This window comes from Chrysemys picta, chromosome 24 (genome assembly GCF_011386835.1).
Source record: "Chrysemys picta bellii isolate R12L10 chromosome 24, ASM1138683v2, whole genome shotgun sequence".
Classification (NCBI taxonomy): Eukaryota; Metazoa; Chordata; order Testudines; family Emydidae; genus Chrysemys; species Chrysemys picta.
In genome coordinates this window covers 13,071,393-13,087,244 of record NC_088814.1, presented here as the reverse complement: position 1 = coordinate 13,087,244, position 15,852 = coordinate 13,071,393, and the positions used below count along the sequence as shown (strand labels likewise).

Below are 15,852 nucleotides of genomic sequence, written 5' to 3'. Positions count from 1 at the left end.
CTGGCCTTTGGTGCAAATCAAGCTCAAACTAACCAGGTTTGACACTGGCCGCACTGCAAAGCATCTCCATAGCCCCTAGCTCTGCTGAGTAACACCACCATCACAGGGAGGGTTCCATCTCACAGTGGTAGGTCACAAAAGCTCATAACAAGGGCTGGATCCTGCCCAAATGGGAGCAAAGTGCTGCACACACAGGCAGAGTTCAAGTCGCTCGCCCTGCTATCTCCAGCTCTGGAGAGCAGCAGAACTGCCTAACAGCTCCCTCCTCTGGCAGGGGTGACTGTTGAGGTTACTTTAACCACTGCTTCTAAGAGCAAGGTGAGAAGTGATTAGTAGGACAGCCTAGACAGGGAGGGATAGCTCAGTGGTTTGAGCATTGGCCTGCTAAAGCCAGGGTTATGAGTTCAATCCTTGAGGGGGTCATCTAGGGCAAAAATCTATCGGGGCATTGGTCCTGCTTTGAGCAGGGGGTTGGACTAGATGATCTCCTGAGGTCCCTTCCAACCCAGATATTCTATGATACCTGCATGGCTGCCATATTACTCTGGGCTAGTGGCAGGAGGGAGGTTAAAGAGGGGAGCATTTAGCTAAACATCTTGTTGGCCTAAGGAGGATGGTGCACGAGCTCATGTCTCCTTAAACATACCAGTCCCCAACCATGCCCGGCACACTTGTGAGTGAAGAAATAGCTAACTGAGGGCCTTGAGACTGGGTATGTCTACACTGAAGTCAAGAGGTGTGATTGCTGCCCATGTTGACATACTCAAACCAGCTTTGACTTAGCTGGCAGCATGAGTGGGACTGCTTGAGTATGTATCCAGGGTCCTGGCGGTGCAGGGCTAGCCCCTGTTGCCAGTTTCACGGCTACTGTTTACTCAAGCTACCTTTGATCTAGCTGGGGTGTGTCTACACCAGAGCTGGGAGTGCAATTTCCAGCTTGAGGAGACATAGCAGCACTAGCTCTGATTGAGTTACCGCACTAAGAATAGAGCGTCGCTGTAGCAGCAAGAGTGGCGGGCAGGGCTAGACACACTGAGTGCAATCCCATCCAGGACCCTAAGTAGGTATGGGGTAGCTAGCACGTCATGCACTTGCGCTGCTGTGGCTACCCTCCTCTTTGAGCACACTAGCTCAATCTGAGCTAGTGCAAGGATGTCTCCCCCAGCTGAAATTTAGACCACCCAGCTCCCGTGCCGACATTTCCTTGATCGAAGCCAGGTCGGACATGTCTGCAATCACACCTCCTGGTTGCAGTGTAGACATACCACTCACCACCTGCCTAGCCCTTAACCCTCCTTGCCCCCACCAATAGTTTCTGCTTGCATTGGTGCTGGAGCGTCCCTGCTGTGCCATGCACAAGGGCTTCCAGGGTCAAGGCCTAAGTGACCAGCTTCCATGTGGATTTTAGAGTGTAGCCGCGAAAATATTCACTTTTGGGGTTTTCCATCTAATGCTGTTTCTTGCACGATGGCAAACTGCCTACAAACTGGTGGGCACTGCAGCCCGAGCTGGCAACCAATCTTACTGCCACTTCCCAGATACGTTATTGGAGAAATTTGCTTCATCCAGAGAAGGGAGGAGGTGCCATGCACCTTTACAGAGGTCAGTGCTCAGGCAGGTTTGAGATCAGCGTGCTGCCCAGATTTGAAGGATCTTGATGGATAAGCCTCTGACTTTCTTGTCATGTTTTCTTTTTCTGACCCCCTCCCTCCCCCAATGCTCCCAAAGTGCTGTGAGGCGCTCTGTGAGGTCTGGCTTATGTAAAAGAGAGTCTGTCAAAGTTCGGACATGTAGGTCCCAGAGCCTGGAGCCGGATTGAGCGATGAGTCTCTATCAAGCACTCATCTACATTTCTCGTTCCTTCAGCATGCCCTGAGGTTTGGCATTCCTTGCTTTCAAAGCTCCACGTTATTAGCATTAAGGAGACACGCTCCTCACCTAGAAACCCCAGGACCAGTGAGAGTGCAAGAGACTGCCTGCCTGTGTGGGAGTGTGCATATACGTGTCTCTCTGTCAAGGTATTGGGGACTGGGGTTAGAAAAACAGCCCTGTTATTGGGGTCTGATCCTAACAGAGTGACAAGGTCTTCTCTTCAGAAAGATTCCTATAGGGCGAGGCAGGGCAGGGCAAGAACAAGTCTCTTCTGCCCCTGCCGTACTCTGCTGACTGTGGATTGGGGTCAGTCACATCCTGAAAGAGTAGCCAGATGAAGGTGAATGCCAAAAGTTGGATTTCCTTATGGGTGCAATTGTGACTTTAGCCACAGCTCTGAGTAGGGGGCAGTGCAGAGCTGTGCTAACGGAGGGTTTGAGCTGCTCTACTCAAGGCACATTAGGACTGTTGGTTGATCAACAATCAGAAAATCCCAACCTTTGGCCTTGGAGTTAACAAGACCTGTTAACATGAAATCCTTTTCCTCCACTAGGAGCTCGCACAGGAATGACCTGGGGATGTATTAGACAGTGATAAGTGGTTCTTTCCATCCCCTTTTATCCTGTTTACAATACAGGGGCTTTCCTTGAACAAAACTCCTCTTCACCCTCCATGCACCTGGCTGTTGTGGCTAAATGAGCCAATTTGCTGACAGGCTCTCCCAGGAAGGACTCAAAGTCTAACCTCCAGAGTCCTAAAAAAGAGCTCTGTGTAACTCGAACGCTTGTCTCTTTGACCAACAGAAGTTGGGCCAATAAAGATATTAGTTCACCTACCTTGTCTCTCAAAGTCTAACCAGCATACCAGCTGGACTTCAGACAAAACAGTTTCTTCACAGAAGAAAAGCAGAAATACATTATAGTGCTGCCAGGGCCGGTGCAAGGAAGTTTCGCGCCCTAGGCGCCCTTGCGCCCCACCCCCAAGCCCTGCGGCAGCTCCCCACCCCCCCTCCGCCCTGAGGTGCCCCCCCCCCCGCGGCAGCTCCCCACCCCCAGGGAGCCGTGCGGCACCTCCCCACCCCAGCTCACCTCTGCTCCGCCTCCTCCCCAAGCACGCCGCCCCCGCTCTAATTCTCCTCCTCTCCCAGGCTTGCGGCGCCAAACAGCTGATTTGCACTGCAAGCCTGGGAGGCGGGAGAAGTGGAGCGGCGACCGCGCGCTCGGGAAGGAACGCTGTAAAAAAAAAAAAATTGGGGGCACTGCTTTTTGGCGCCCCCAAATCTTGGCACCCTAGGCAACCGCCTAGTTCGCCTTAATGGTAGCGCTGGCCCTGAGTGCTGCCAACATATCTGGCGATTTTCTTAAAGCCACAGCTTCTGGAGGCATGTGACTATGGGAGAATCTCAGGGTTGGTTTTTTATTTTTGTGGTGTGGGGGTGGGTTTATTTGTTTGTTTGGTTTGTATGGGTTTTTTTATTTCTTTGTTTTTTTAAAGTAAGTTTCTAGCCCTTGTGGTTTTCAGAGAAAAGCTTTAAAATGTGATTTGAGTGTGACCGAAAGGCTCAGACACTGGAAGGCAAGTAAAAAGAACCCAACATTTTTATTCATTTTTTGATTTATCTCGTGCATTTTGAGCCAGTATCTTGATTCTGGGAGGCTCGGTACATGATTTTAGAACACTTGGGATTGGTTCTTTTTCCAAAAAACTGCACCTGGCCTGTTGTGTTACTGTTCAGAATTTGATGGCTCAGCCAGGGACAGAAACTATGGCTCCATGAGGAGACTGCATTTGACTTAAGCAGGTTTAACTTCACTTATTAGTTAGCAGTTCAGGATAATGACGCACTTATGAAATGATGCATTTATTCCCTCCTTTGCAACTTCCAAGCCAAATTCTCTCAGTTTTAAAGCAAAACTGAGCTTTCTAACTCCTGCCACTAGCACCTGAAATTCCAAAGTGAATCCTGCTTGCTTCTTACATCAATGTTTGCTATCAAAATCCTGGATTTAGCACTTAACTGGCAGTTCTGTTGCTGATACATGTCAGAGAATGGAACAGTTGGCACTTTAGTAACTAAATGGATTCTACACACTGGAAACAGCCCTTTATTTGGAGAAATGCCATCGAGCTGAGTGTAGGGCCTTGCTTCACTCAGACAGAAACATGGACTGTAAATCAGGACATGCATAGGCGCCGACACTGTGGGTGCTCTGGTGCTGTAGCACCCATGGGAAAAAAATAGTGGGTGCTTAGCACCCACCAGCGGGCCCCTCCTACTCCTTCCCCCAGCGCCACTCCTTCCCTCCCACCAAGGATCAGCTGGGGGCGATGTGCAGGAGGTGCTGGGGGGGGGGGAAAAAAGGGTGGAGCGGGGGCAGGAAGAGGCAGAACGAAGGCAGGGCTGCGTGACGCGTCCGGGGAGGGGGGACTCCCCAGAGGCTGAGGAGTAGAAGGGACGGGGGGGGCCAGGAGCGGAAGGGGCGGGACTAGCCCCTTTGAGCCACTGGGATGCTGCTCTGCAGTGTGGCGGCTGCCTGAGAGAGCCTAGCTGGGGAGGAGGCAGATTCCGCTCCATGCCTGAGCTTGGCTGCCGAGGACCGGAGCTCCCCTCGGCATGTTTCTGGCTCGCTCAGCCATGGTCCCTGGCAGCCGAGTCTGGGTGAGGAGCAGGAGTCACCTCCTCCCCAGCCAGGCTCTCTCAGGCAGGTGCTGGGCTGCAGAGCAGTGACCGGGGAGGTGCCAGCGTTAGAAGCGGCTTCCTCCCACCAGGGAGAGCGGCGGAGCATTCTAGGGGAGGAGGGCAGGCACAGCGGGAGGACAGAGTGCCTCCCCCTGCAGGTAACGTGGGGCGGGGAGAGCATAGTAGCCCCGGGCTGGGTGCAGGTACATGTGACCAGTCATGTGACCTCCCCTTTACATTGTGCCCCCTCCCCAGTATGGGGAGGCACCAGTCCCCTACGGTGAGGCATGCTCATGGGAAGGGGCAGAACGGGACAGGAAGAGGTAACTAACAGGGAGCAGAGGCGGGGCAGAAGTGGGGCCTTAGGGGAAGGGATGGAGTGGCGGCGGGGCCTGGGGTGGAGCATCCCCGGGGAATCACAAAGTTGGCATCTGTGAGGACAGGTGATATTTCATTTATTTACTCTCATTATGTTTTGGCATCATTAGCTTCAGCTGAGGCTTAGGGCTGTTTCCGGAAGCCTTGAGAACATCTGGGGAGGATAGAGACTCGAGTGGGATGGATCCTCAGCTGGCATATGATGAGCTTAGCTCCCTTGAGGTCAGTCTAGCTGTAACAACATACACCGGCTAAGGAGCTGGCCTGCTAGCATTACAAAATAATACGTTGCAATTTAACTTCAGTTGATTTTTGTAATGTAAAAAATCCCATAAACTAATCAAACCATTAACTCTTTAAACCAGGGATCGGCAACCTTTGGCACGCGGCTCGCCAGGGTAAGCACCCTGGTGCGCCGGGCCGGTTTGTTTACCTGCCGCGTCGGCAGATCACAGGTCCCACTGGCTGCTGTTCGCCGCTCCAGGCCAATGGGGGCTGCTGGAAGGGTGGCCAGCACATCCCTTGGCCTGCGCCGCTTCCTGCGGCCCCCAATGGCCTGGAGCGGCGAACCGCGGCCAGTGGGAGCCCTGATCGGCCAAACCTGCGGATGCGGCAAGTAAACAAACTGGCCCGGCCCGCCAGGGTGCTTACCCTGGGGAGCTGCGTGCCAAAGGTTGCCGATCCCTGCTTTAAACCTTAACTTCACTGTGTGACACAGAGGCTCCTTGGCAAAGGGTCCCCTGTTCTTTGCAAATAAGTCTCACCTCAGACTGACAAACTCACCATACCAAACATGTCTTATGGGATATTTATCCATAAAGAACAACAATGTAAGGCATCTACAGAAAGCTCGTAACTTTTCACGATTCAGAACCATTGCGAGATGTATGTATGGGTAATACACCTCTACCTCGATATAACGCTGTCCTCAGGAACCAAAAAAATCTTAACGCGGTTTCACCTATAACGCAGTATATTGAACTTGCTTTGATCCGCCGGAGCGCACAGCCCAGCCCCCCATAGCACTGCTTTACCGCGTTATATCTGCATTCGTGTTATATCGGGTCACATTATATCAAGGTAGTGGTGTATGTAAGAAATAATGTAATTATATTTAAAATATGCTGTTAGCCACCAGGGGATAATACGTCTCAGTGATGGCAGGAGGGAGTCGTCACCCTGCCTGGTTTTGCCTTGCTCAATACCAAGACTTTCCGTGGAAAACCATCAGAGGCAAATGCAAACAGTCAAACCCATTTGAAGGTAAAGAAGGAACTTTACAACAGACAAGTTCTTCCTGTCTATGAATAGAAACAAAAGGCTGTTTTCAGTATAACGCAGAGGAGGGAGAAGCACTGTGTATCCATTCATTAGTATTTGGTATAAAAAGTCATTTGCTAAGTGAACTTAAGGGCTGCTAATGGGAGTTTCAGAGGCAGTAGCTGCAGACTGTGCATGGAGGTAGCAGGACGTGGTGCAGGTTGGTTGACTGTTTGTACGGGCTGAGTAAGCAGGGTGCCTCACTAAAGGCCATGAGGCTCTAACTCTTGGAGTTCTGATCAGCCCAGCTGTTTGAGTTTCTGAGTGGTTAATCCCTCCCTGGTGGTGAGGGGCAGAATTGAGCTGTGTGACACAGGGAAGAATTGGTATAAAAAGTCACTTGCTAAGCAAATTCAAAAGCTGCAAACAGAGGCAGCCAACAGCGGAGTTTTGGAGGGAGCTGAGAGAGGGAACGCGAGAGGCTTTCCTTCCAGGTTCAGCACTGTGTGTGATATCAAGATGGCCAGTAGTGGTGAGCTCCAATGGATGAACCATGTTCTCTTTCCTGCCTGAAAACAGTCAGGATGTCACATGCATGAAGTGCAAATTGGTGGCTGTGCTTAAGGAGAAGATTCTTGGAGTCAAGGGGCAAGTAGAGACACTGCTGAGAAACAAAGAAGCTTTAGAAGTTCCTAGACAGACAGGTTCAGGAAACATCAGGACCCCAGTAAGTACCCCACATTCAAGTAAGAATGGAACTGGCCACCAAGGAATCAGAGAGAGTGGAAATCAGAGAGGAGGCCTGGTGGTTTGTAAGCACCAGAGGAAAGAGGTCACGATGCCATTCTGCATGACTGCAGACAGATGAGGATGGGCAGGCTGTGGGCAGCAGAGAGAAGAGGACTGGAAGGAATTCCACACAGCTAGAAGTTTCCAATCAATACCAGGTCCTCAATGTGGAAGCTTTAGAAAATACCTGTCAATATCCAGCAGGCCCAAGGGAACAGAGAGATGTAGGGGAAAACACACATGGATGGCAGTTTATCCCAACCTGTAAGAAAATCAAGCTTTCCTGCTAAGAGTTCTCCAACCACCCTAGGAAAACAGGCAATCCTTGTTGGAGACTCAATACTCAGAAGAACTGAAAGAATATTCTACAAGGTCCAGACAGACAACAGTATGATGTGCTGGAGCTAAAACATGAGACATCACTCTATGATTGCATAAGCTTCTGAAGTCGACGGGCAAGGATCCATTGATGATGGTTCTTATCAGCCCTAATGACACTGCATTGTGGGATACCCCACTGAAATTAGATGTCATGGAACTTAGAAACATACTGAAGAAAAAGAAAGTCCACACAATCTTCTCTGAGATCCTTCCTGGACTATGAGCAAAGGAAAACATAGGCAGACGATTCTGGAAGCGAACAGTTGGCTAGGTAAGTAGTGTACAGAGGAGGGTTTTGATTTTGTGGTTTGTCCACCTTCTATGGGGAGAGGGTGCTGTATAGTTTGCATGGGGTCCACCTTGGTAGAAGGGTGGCTAAAATGGACAGGAGAGAATTAAACTAATTGCAAAATGGGAGGGTAAAAAGAGGGAAGATATGAGCACTCAGCACAAGATCAAGATGTTGAGAACAAAATTAAGCAAGGACCCAAAGGACTTGATGAGAAGAAATTATTTAATTGACTGTACACCAATGTTAGGAGACTGGTTAACATACAAGAGGATTTGGAATTGCTCATATATGAGCATAAATTTGACCTAGTTGATATTACTTGGTGGGATGATTCGCACGACTGGAATTTATTATTAGAATCTATTTAGGAATGACAGAATGGGCAAAAGAGGAGGGCAAGGTGCACTCTACGTCAAAAATGGCATTCCTGTTTCCAAGTCACTGATAACTTGGAAGAATATGATAGGTTCTAACAGATAAAGCACAAGATGGGGTATTAGTTGGTGTCTGCTACAGACAACCAAATCACACTAGGGAACAGGATGACCAGCTCCTTATGCACCTACCTATATGTAGGAAAAAATGCTGCATGAGCATGGGGAACTTCAATTTAAGTGACATATACTGGAGGTGTCATGCTGCCAATATTAAAACATTCTTCGAATTATCAAATATTATAGATGACAATTTCCTAACTCAAAACGCACTGAAGCCAACATGTGGGAATTCTTTATTAGAATAACAGATACAGAGAAAATGATCACAGAACTAAAAATTAATCGTAGCTTAGGTACAAGTGATCATGATTTGATCAAATTTATAATGTGCAAGCAAAACAAAGTCCAGACCTGTAATATATATACTTGTTGCTTTAATGGGGCCAATTTCATAAAGCTAAAACCAATTATGAGCCAAATCAGCTGGGAGGAAGAACTTAACCAGAAAAAAATGTGAATGATAAGTGGGAATAACTTAAGAACACCTTACTAGATGCCCCAAAAGCCACAATGCCACAGCTAAGGAAGAAGGCCGTGCTGGTTAAAAAACTGACCTGGTTTAGAGGTGAAATGAAGGCAGCTATAAAAAATAAAAAGATATATACAATAGATGGAAGAAAGGGGAAGTTCACAGCAATGAATAAAAATCAGAAGTTAGGAAATGTGGAAAATTGATAAGGGGAGCCAAGGGACACAAAGCAAAATCTATGGCCAGCAGAGTTAAAGACAGTTAAGAAGAATTTTTTAAATATAGAAGGAACACAAAGAATGCTGTCATGGTATTTGTACATTGCTAAATGGAAATGGTAGAATTATCAATAATAATGCAGAAAAGGCAGAAGTATTTAATAAATATTGTTCTATATTTGGGGGAGAAATGATGATACAGTCTCATCACATGGTAATGTTAATAGTTTCCATTCCACTAGTATCTCTGGTGGATGTTTGTGACAAGGGGTATCCCTGAATGCATTGGGATTTGTGACTTTCATTTCACTCCCACCTGCAGAGACTTAAGGAGACCCATAAATGGGAGAGCCTCCCTTGCAAACAGTAAGGAAGTGGGGCCTATGTTGCAACCACCCTGTCTAGATAACTGGGCATGATCAAGTTCTCCCACAAAGGACTCTGCTACAATGTTAAACAGAAGCTAGGAAAATTAGACATTTTTAAATCAGCAGGTCCAGATAACTTGCATCCAAGAGTTTTAAAAGAGTAGGATGAGGAGCTGGCTGGACCATTAATCACAGAATCATAGAAATGTAGGACTGGAAGGGACCTTGATAGGTCATCTAATCCAGTCCCGCACACAAAGGCAGGACTAAGTATTATCTAGACTATCACTGACAGGTGTTTGTCTAATCTGTTCTTAAAAACCTCCCTAGAAAATTTTTCCAGTGCTTAACTACCCTTTGTGACAGGGTGCACTTGCCCCGCATTGGTACCGTGAGGGTTAACTCTACTCTCTGGGCTGAGGAGGCCACGCCCCTGCAGCCAGGCATTCTCCGGCTGGAGACTAGTGTGACGAAGTTCCTCCTCGATCTTGGTGGGTCCTGCGCTTATTGGCGGATTTTCTTGCCTCAGAGATTCACCATGTGGGTTGGGGAACAACCCAGAGACCTTCCCCTCTGGAAGAACCCACAGTCCAGGTCAATTGGGAGGTTTGGGGAGAACCCGGGCCCACTCTCTACTCCGGGTTCCAGCCCAGGGCCCTGTGGACTGCAGCTGTCTATAGTGCCTCCTGTAACAGCTGCATGACAGCTACAACTCCCTGGGCTACTTCCCCATGGCCTCCTCCAAACACCTTCCTTATTCTCACCACAGGACCTTCCTCCTGGTGTCTGATAACACTTGTGCTCCTCAGTCCTCCAGCAGCACTCACACTCTCAGCTCCTTGCACCTCTTGCTCCCAGCTCCTCACAGTCACACCACAAACTGCAGTGAGCTCCTTTTTAAAACCCAGGTGCCCTGATTAGCCTGCCTTAATTGATTCTAGCAGCTTCTTCTTAATTGGCTCCAGGTGTCCTAATTAACCTGCCTGCCTTAACTGGTTCTAGCAGGTTCCTAATTACTGTAATGCAGCCCCTGCTTTGGTCACTCAGGAAACAGAAAACTACTCATCCAGGGACCAGTATATTTGCTCTCTACCAAACTCCTGTACCCCACTGGTCTGGGTCTGTCACACTAGATACAAAAGGGAGCAGCTCAGCTCATTCAGAGCTGACTGCCGAAGAGGGAGGACGCGCACGTGCACGCACACACACACACCCCACCCCCACCCCAGGAACCACGGAAGCCCCAGACGGTGGAAGCCAGGGACACTGAGACTCCGGAGGACGCCCAAGGGGTTTCGGAGCTGGGAGCCGCACTGACCGAGGAGCCCAGAGACCCCAGGGATGCTGCATCAGGAACATGGTAGGAAGTAGCTCATGGAACACCTGGTGGGGGACAAGTGGAGTGGGCAACCCCATGCGTTAAGCAAGTGTCCCCAGTTCCGCCAACTGTAGTCTAAGAGGTCTCCAACTTTGATGACACGAGTCAGAATCAGCATCCAGTGCACCAAGGGGATCTTCACCATCTGTGCCGCAAGATGTGGATTATGCAGCAGGGTTCAGAAACATCTGTGCCCTCAGCGGCTGCAACAAACCTGACTGTGGAGGCCAACTTCCAGGTACTGCGGAGGTCCTGGTAAAGGACTGGCAGCTGAGAAAGGTCTTAAGGGAGATGTCTTGGATGAAGATAAAAGAGCTGCCAGTCATACTGGAGCCTTCAGAGGTGGCGGAGGAAGGCATCCCCTAACCGGCTCCATTCTGGACTACGGGCACTATAAAGGAGCCTCTGTAAGGGCTGAAGGTGGAATGTAAGGCTGTGAATGCAAACTAGACCCTGCCCTCCCTCTTTAAGAGGGAGGCTCAGGACACTTGAAGAGACCCAGTGCTTCCCCAGCTAAAAAAAATCCAGGACTCTCCTCTGGAGGTTGGCCAGGGTACCTGGGGGCAGGCTCAGGTTGTTGAATCAGTGCCAGAGCATAGACAGGACCAACTCGCTGATGACCAATGCCCTCCGCCAAAGGGAAAGGCACCGAAGCCCCACCCATGCCCGCAACTGGTCAATTACCATGGCCTCCAAGTTGGCCTAATTATACAGTGGGGAGAGATTGATGGCAAACAGGTAGATGCCCAGATAGAGCAGCAAACCCATGCCCCAATGGATAATGTGGAGAGCAGGTGGGAGGGAACCCACCTGCCACTCATCCCCGACCATCAGGCCAGAACTCTTGACCCAGCTGACATGGGCAGAAGAGGCCGCTGAGTGGACTATTTGGAAAGACTACATGCAGCAGGTCTTCCGGGTCCTGGGCCATGAGGAGCACATCATCAGCATACGCCAACAGGCCTATCCTCAAGGCCTAGGTCACCAAGCATCTATCTCATCAACTGACTGAAAAGATGATAAGGAAGGACTTGATGGCAATGGGATATAACTGGTCAGAGGGCAGCCCTGACATACTCTGACCAAAGCTGACCGGTCGAGTAAGGTCCTAGCATGCCTAGTAACAGGAGAGCATAAAAGCCCAGCACACCCTGTGAAGCGTGTTGTTCCTCCCAGAGGCAGCCCAGTGTCTGCAAAATAACATGAAGAAAGAAGATCAACTCACCGGTTCCCAAGTGTGGTCCTGATCCTAATTGTCCAGTCTGTGGTGTTACTGGTTGTTGTCCTCCTCTGTTCCTTTTCCAGGCGTGGCCCCGATCTTGTTGTGGTGTCCCTGTTCCCCTCCTGGTATCCCTGTGAAATGGTGATATACAGTTTTACCTGTTTGTCTTGTTAACCCACTTATAGTTTTGAGGTCCTAGCTTTATGCCAATTTGTGTGTTAACCACAGAGTTATTTTTAATAAATCTTATTGTTGTTTGCACTCCAGTAATTGCCCAGTGCTCTTCCTTTGGTGTGGAGGTCTGGGGGCGAGGAAGGGGATTGCTACTGGTGATCAGATACGGACCAAGGGGTACTTGTAGTAAGCAGGGAGGGGGAATTATTTCCTGGCTTCTCTTTCAACCCATTGGGGGTTTAACAGCAGGATTCCCATGAGAGAACAGTGATTCACCTTGTCAAATGCTTTTTCCTAATTAAGGCACAGGAAGGCAAGAGACAGACCAACTCTACATACTAGACAGAGAAGGTCCCAGATCAGATAAAGGTCGTCAAAAATAGTCCAGCCCAGGAGAGTGTATGGCTGGTTGGGGTGGATCATATCTGCCCGAAGAGACTTCAGCTGCAGCAAGATGGCTTTAGCTACAACCTTATAATCTGTGCTGGAGAGTGATACTGGGTGCCAATTCCTCAAGTTGCACAGGTCCCCCCTTTTTGGTAGCTGGTTGAACACAGCCTACCTACATGATAGTGGAGACCAACTTCCAGGGACTCAGCCCAAACGGTAGCAAGGTCCAGGCCAGGGACCTCCCAGAACGTGCAGTAGAACTCCAGTCAGCCTGTCGATGCCCAAGGATTTGTGAATGGGCAGCAGACGGAGGGCTTCTGAGAACTCAGACAGAGTGAGAGGACACTCCAGCCAGTCCCAGTCACCCATGCTCACCATTGAGAGTTTATCTGGCAGGACTCACAAGCACTGCCTTTGGATCCAGACATAAAAGGTCAGCATAGAAAGCCCTAGCTCTTTCTTGCATCTTCTCCAGATCTGTAAGAGAGGTACTGTCCTCTGTCAGAAGACAGGTGATGTTTTTTAGCACCCATCCTCTTCTCCAGGGCACAGAAGTGGGAGCTGTGATCCATCTCCTGATGGAGTTGGATACACAACCAGACAAAGGTACCATGGGCCAAATGACCATCAAGGGCCTTGAGCCTGTCGATGCTGAGGGAAAGGCATATCTCTGCTCTTGCCAGGCCAGCTAAAGTTCCTACAAGGACTCCGCAGAGCCCATATCCTCCAACAGGCTGTTATTAAAATGCCAATAAGCCAGCCCCAACCACTCAGGTATAAGAGCAACCTTCACAAAAACTAAATGATAGTCTGAGTAAGGGGGCCAGCCGAATATCAGAGGAACGGGCCCATGTTAAAGCAGGAAATGTAAATTCTGTCCAACTGTGATTGGCGCAATTCCACTCAGACAAAGGTGAAGAAGAGTTGTGAAGAAGACAAAGGTTGTTTGGGTGCTGGTCGTGCCAAACACCCACTAAGGCATGATGGTCAAGAATCCCTCTGAGGATGTTAGTGGTGGCCAGTAGTCAGTCGACCCTCAGCCTGGCCTCGGCTGAAGTGTCTTCCAGTCCTTTGCCCCTTGGTCCCCTATACGAGTCCCAACTCCAAGGCAGGCTCACTCTTCCTCGCAGGCGTTGACTTCACTCCTGGGGTCCTGTCTGGGTCTAATTACCTCCAGTCCCCAGCACTGCTCCTCAGGTCCAGCTACAGGTCATTGATGGAGGGCATATGTCTAGAACCCCTCTCAGAGCTGTAGTGTCAGCAACACCACCATGCTCAACAGAACTAACAGACCCTTCATTCTTGCCCCAAGTGCTGAGTTAAAGGGGCTCAGGGCTGGGAGCTGGTGCCACCTCAACAGGCCCAGAGCCCATGAACCCAGCATTACCAATCCCCTTGGAAGACCCTGGACCCTAGATCTTGAATGGGCTTGGGACCGAGTTGCTCTGCCTTAGAGATGGACACCTCAGAATGTCTGGCACCTCACTGCTTGGTGCCAGCCAATGCTGCTACAACGGGCTCAATGGCTGAAAGGCCTGCGCTGTCATTTACTGGGCAGAGACCAGGGTTGAGGGGCATCTCCAGAGTGGGGCAAGGTCAAGGGCAAGAGGAGGAGGAGAGGTGGCACCATAATAGCTTCAGCGCCCAGACTAGGGAGATGGTCATCCTCACCAGGGTCAGCTGGACCCAGAGCCCTGATCGCCCCCAAACAGTCTGAGAGGTCCCTACTCAGAGTCTGCCCCACTCACAAACAAGGAAGAAATCTCAACCTTGGCACCAACTGCGGGGACAGATGTTACGGACACAGGCAGAGTCCTCCATAATGGGGTCCTCCAGTGTATGGGGGGGGGAGCATCAATAACACCCCCGCCCCCCAAAAAACCCTTCCTCCTCAGCCAGCTCCTCCCACTGAACTTTCCTGGGAGGCAGTTAACGGGGCAGAGCAGCAGCACTGTTCCCCCCCCCCCCCGGGGGAAACCTGATCCAGAACTGAAGGGAAGCAGCTGTGCCTCTGCCATATGCTTCCCCAAGGCTATGTCCCAAGCAGTGCCATCAGAGTCAGCAGGTGAGAGGGAATCTGCCAGCAGGGGGCACATCTCCCCGCACAAGAGGTCACTCTCCCTCTTCCGCTGTCATCTCCCCTGCCAAGGACCCCACAAGCTGATTATCAGCAGAATCATCTGACAATAACAGGGTTAAAAAAAGAGCTAGATAAGTTCATGGAGGATAGAGCCATCAATGACTATTAGCCAGGATAGGCACGGACAGTGTCCCTAGCCTCTGTTTGCCAGAAGCTGGGAATGGGCGACAGGAGATGGATCACTTGGTGATTACCTGTTCTGTTCATTCCCCCAGGGGCACCTGGCATTTGCCACTATCAGAAGACAGGATACTGGACTAGAAGGACCTTTGGTCTGACCCAGTCTGGCTGCTCTTATCTTTTTAGAATATATTAGGGTTGGAAGAGACCTCAGGAAGTCATCTAGTCCAACCCCCTGCTCAAAGCAGGACCAATCCCCAACTAAATCATCCCAGCCAGGGCTTTGTCAAGCTAGGCCTTAAAAACCTCTAAGGAAGGAGATTCCACCACCTCCCTAGGGAACCCATTCCAGTGCTTCACCACCATCCTAGTGAAAAAGTTTTTCCTAATATCCAACCTAAACCTCCCCAATGCAACTTGAGACCATTGCTCCTTGTTCTGTCATTTGCCACCACTGAGAACAGCCAAGCTCCATCCTCTTTGGAATCCCCCCCCCCCCCCTTCGGGTAGTTGAAGGCTGCTATCAAATCCCCCCTCATTCTTCTCTTCCGCAGACTAACCAAACCCTTTTTTCTCAGCCTCTTCTTGTAAGTCATGTGCCCCAGACCCCTGATCATTTCCCTTGCCATCTGCTGGACTCACTCCAATTTGTCTAGGGTGACCAGACAGCAAGTGTGGAAAATCAGGACAGAGGGTGGGGGGTAATAGGAGCCTATATAAGAAAAAGACCCAAAAATCGGGACTGTCCCTATAAAATCAAGACATCTGGTCACCCTAAATTTGTCCACATCCCTTCTATAGTGGGGGGACCCAAACTGGACGCAATACTTCTTACATGTATCTGTGTCTGGGTGCAATGGGGGTGGGGAGCCCAGCCCCGAGATTATATCTACAGGGACCAGGGCCCTTCTGCAACCTGGGGGGCAGGGGCAGCATCTCCCCGTACGGGGCCAGTCTTTATGCCTCTGGCTTCACCAATGCCGGCACCTCCACTTCCCTGCGGGGTGCGGCGGAGGCCAGGCCCCCAGCTCAGGCTGGGCAGGGGCCGCAGGTTAACACGTGGGGGGGGGGGGGCTGCCAGCACCGCCCTGAGAGGAGGTCAAGGGGGCCGGTGCGAGCCCAGCTCGGGCCGGGTCCAGGCCGCAGCCCCGCGGCGCCCCCCAGTGGCTCAGGACGCGCCTCGCGCTGCCGGGCCCCCGCCGGGCTGGCTGCCCCGCGCGCCCT

At 50.5% G+C, this 15,852-nt stretch overlaps 1 protein-coding gene across 2 annotated transcripts in view; it reads right to left on the bottom strand.

The window, feature by feature from the left end:
- The window catches only part of LOC135977338 (rho GTPase-activating protein gacV-like), a 954,030-nt gene that overhangs the window by 753,524 nt on the left and 184,654 nt on the right, over positions 1–15,852 (bottom strand). The window lies entirely within an intron of this gene.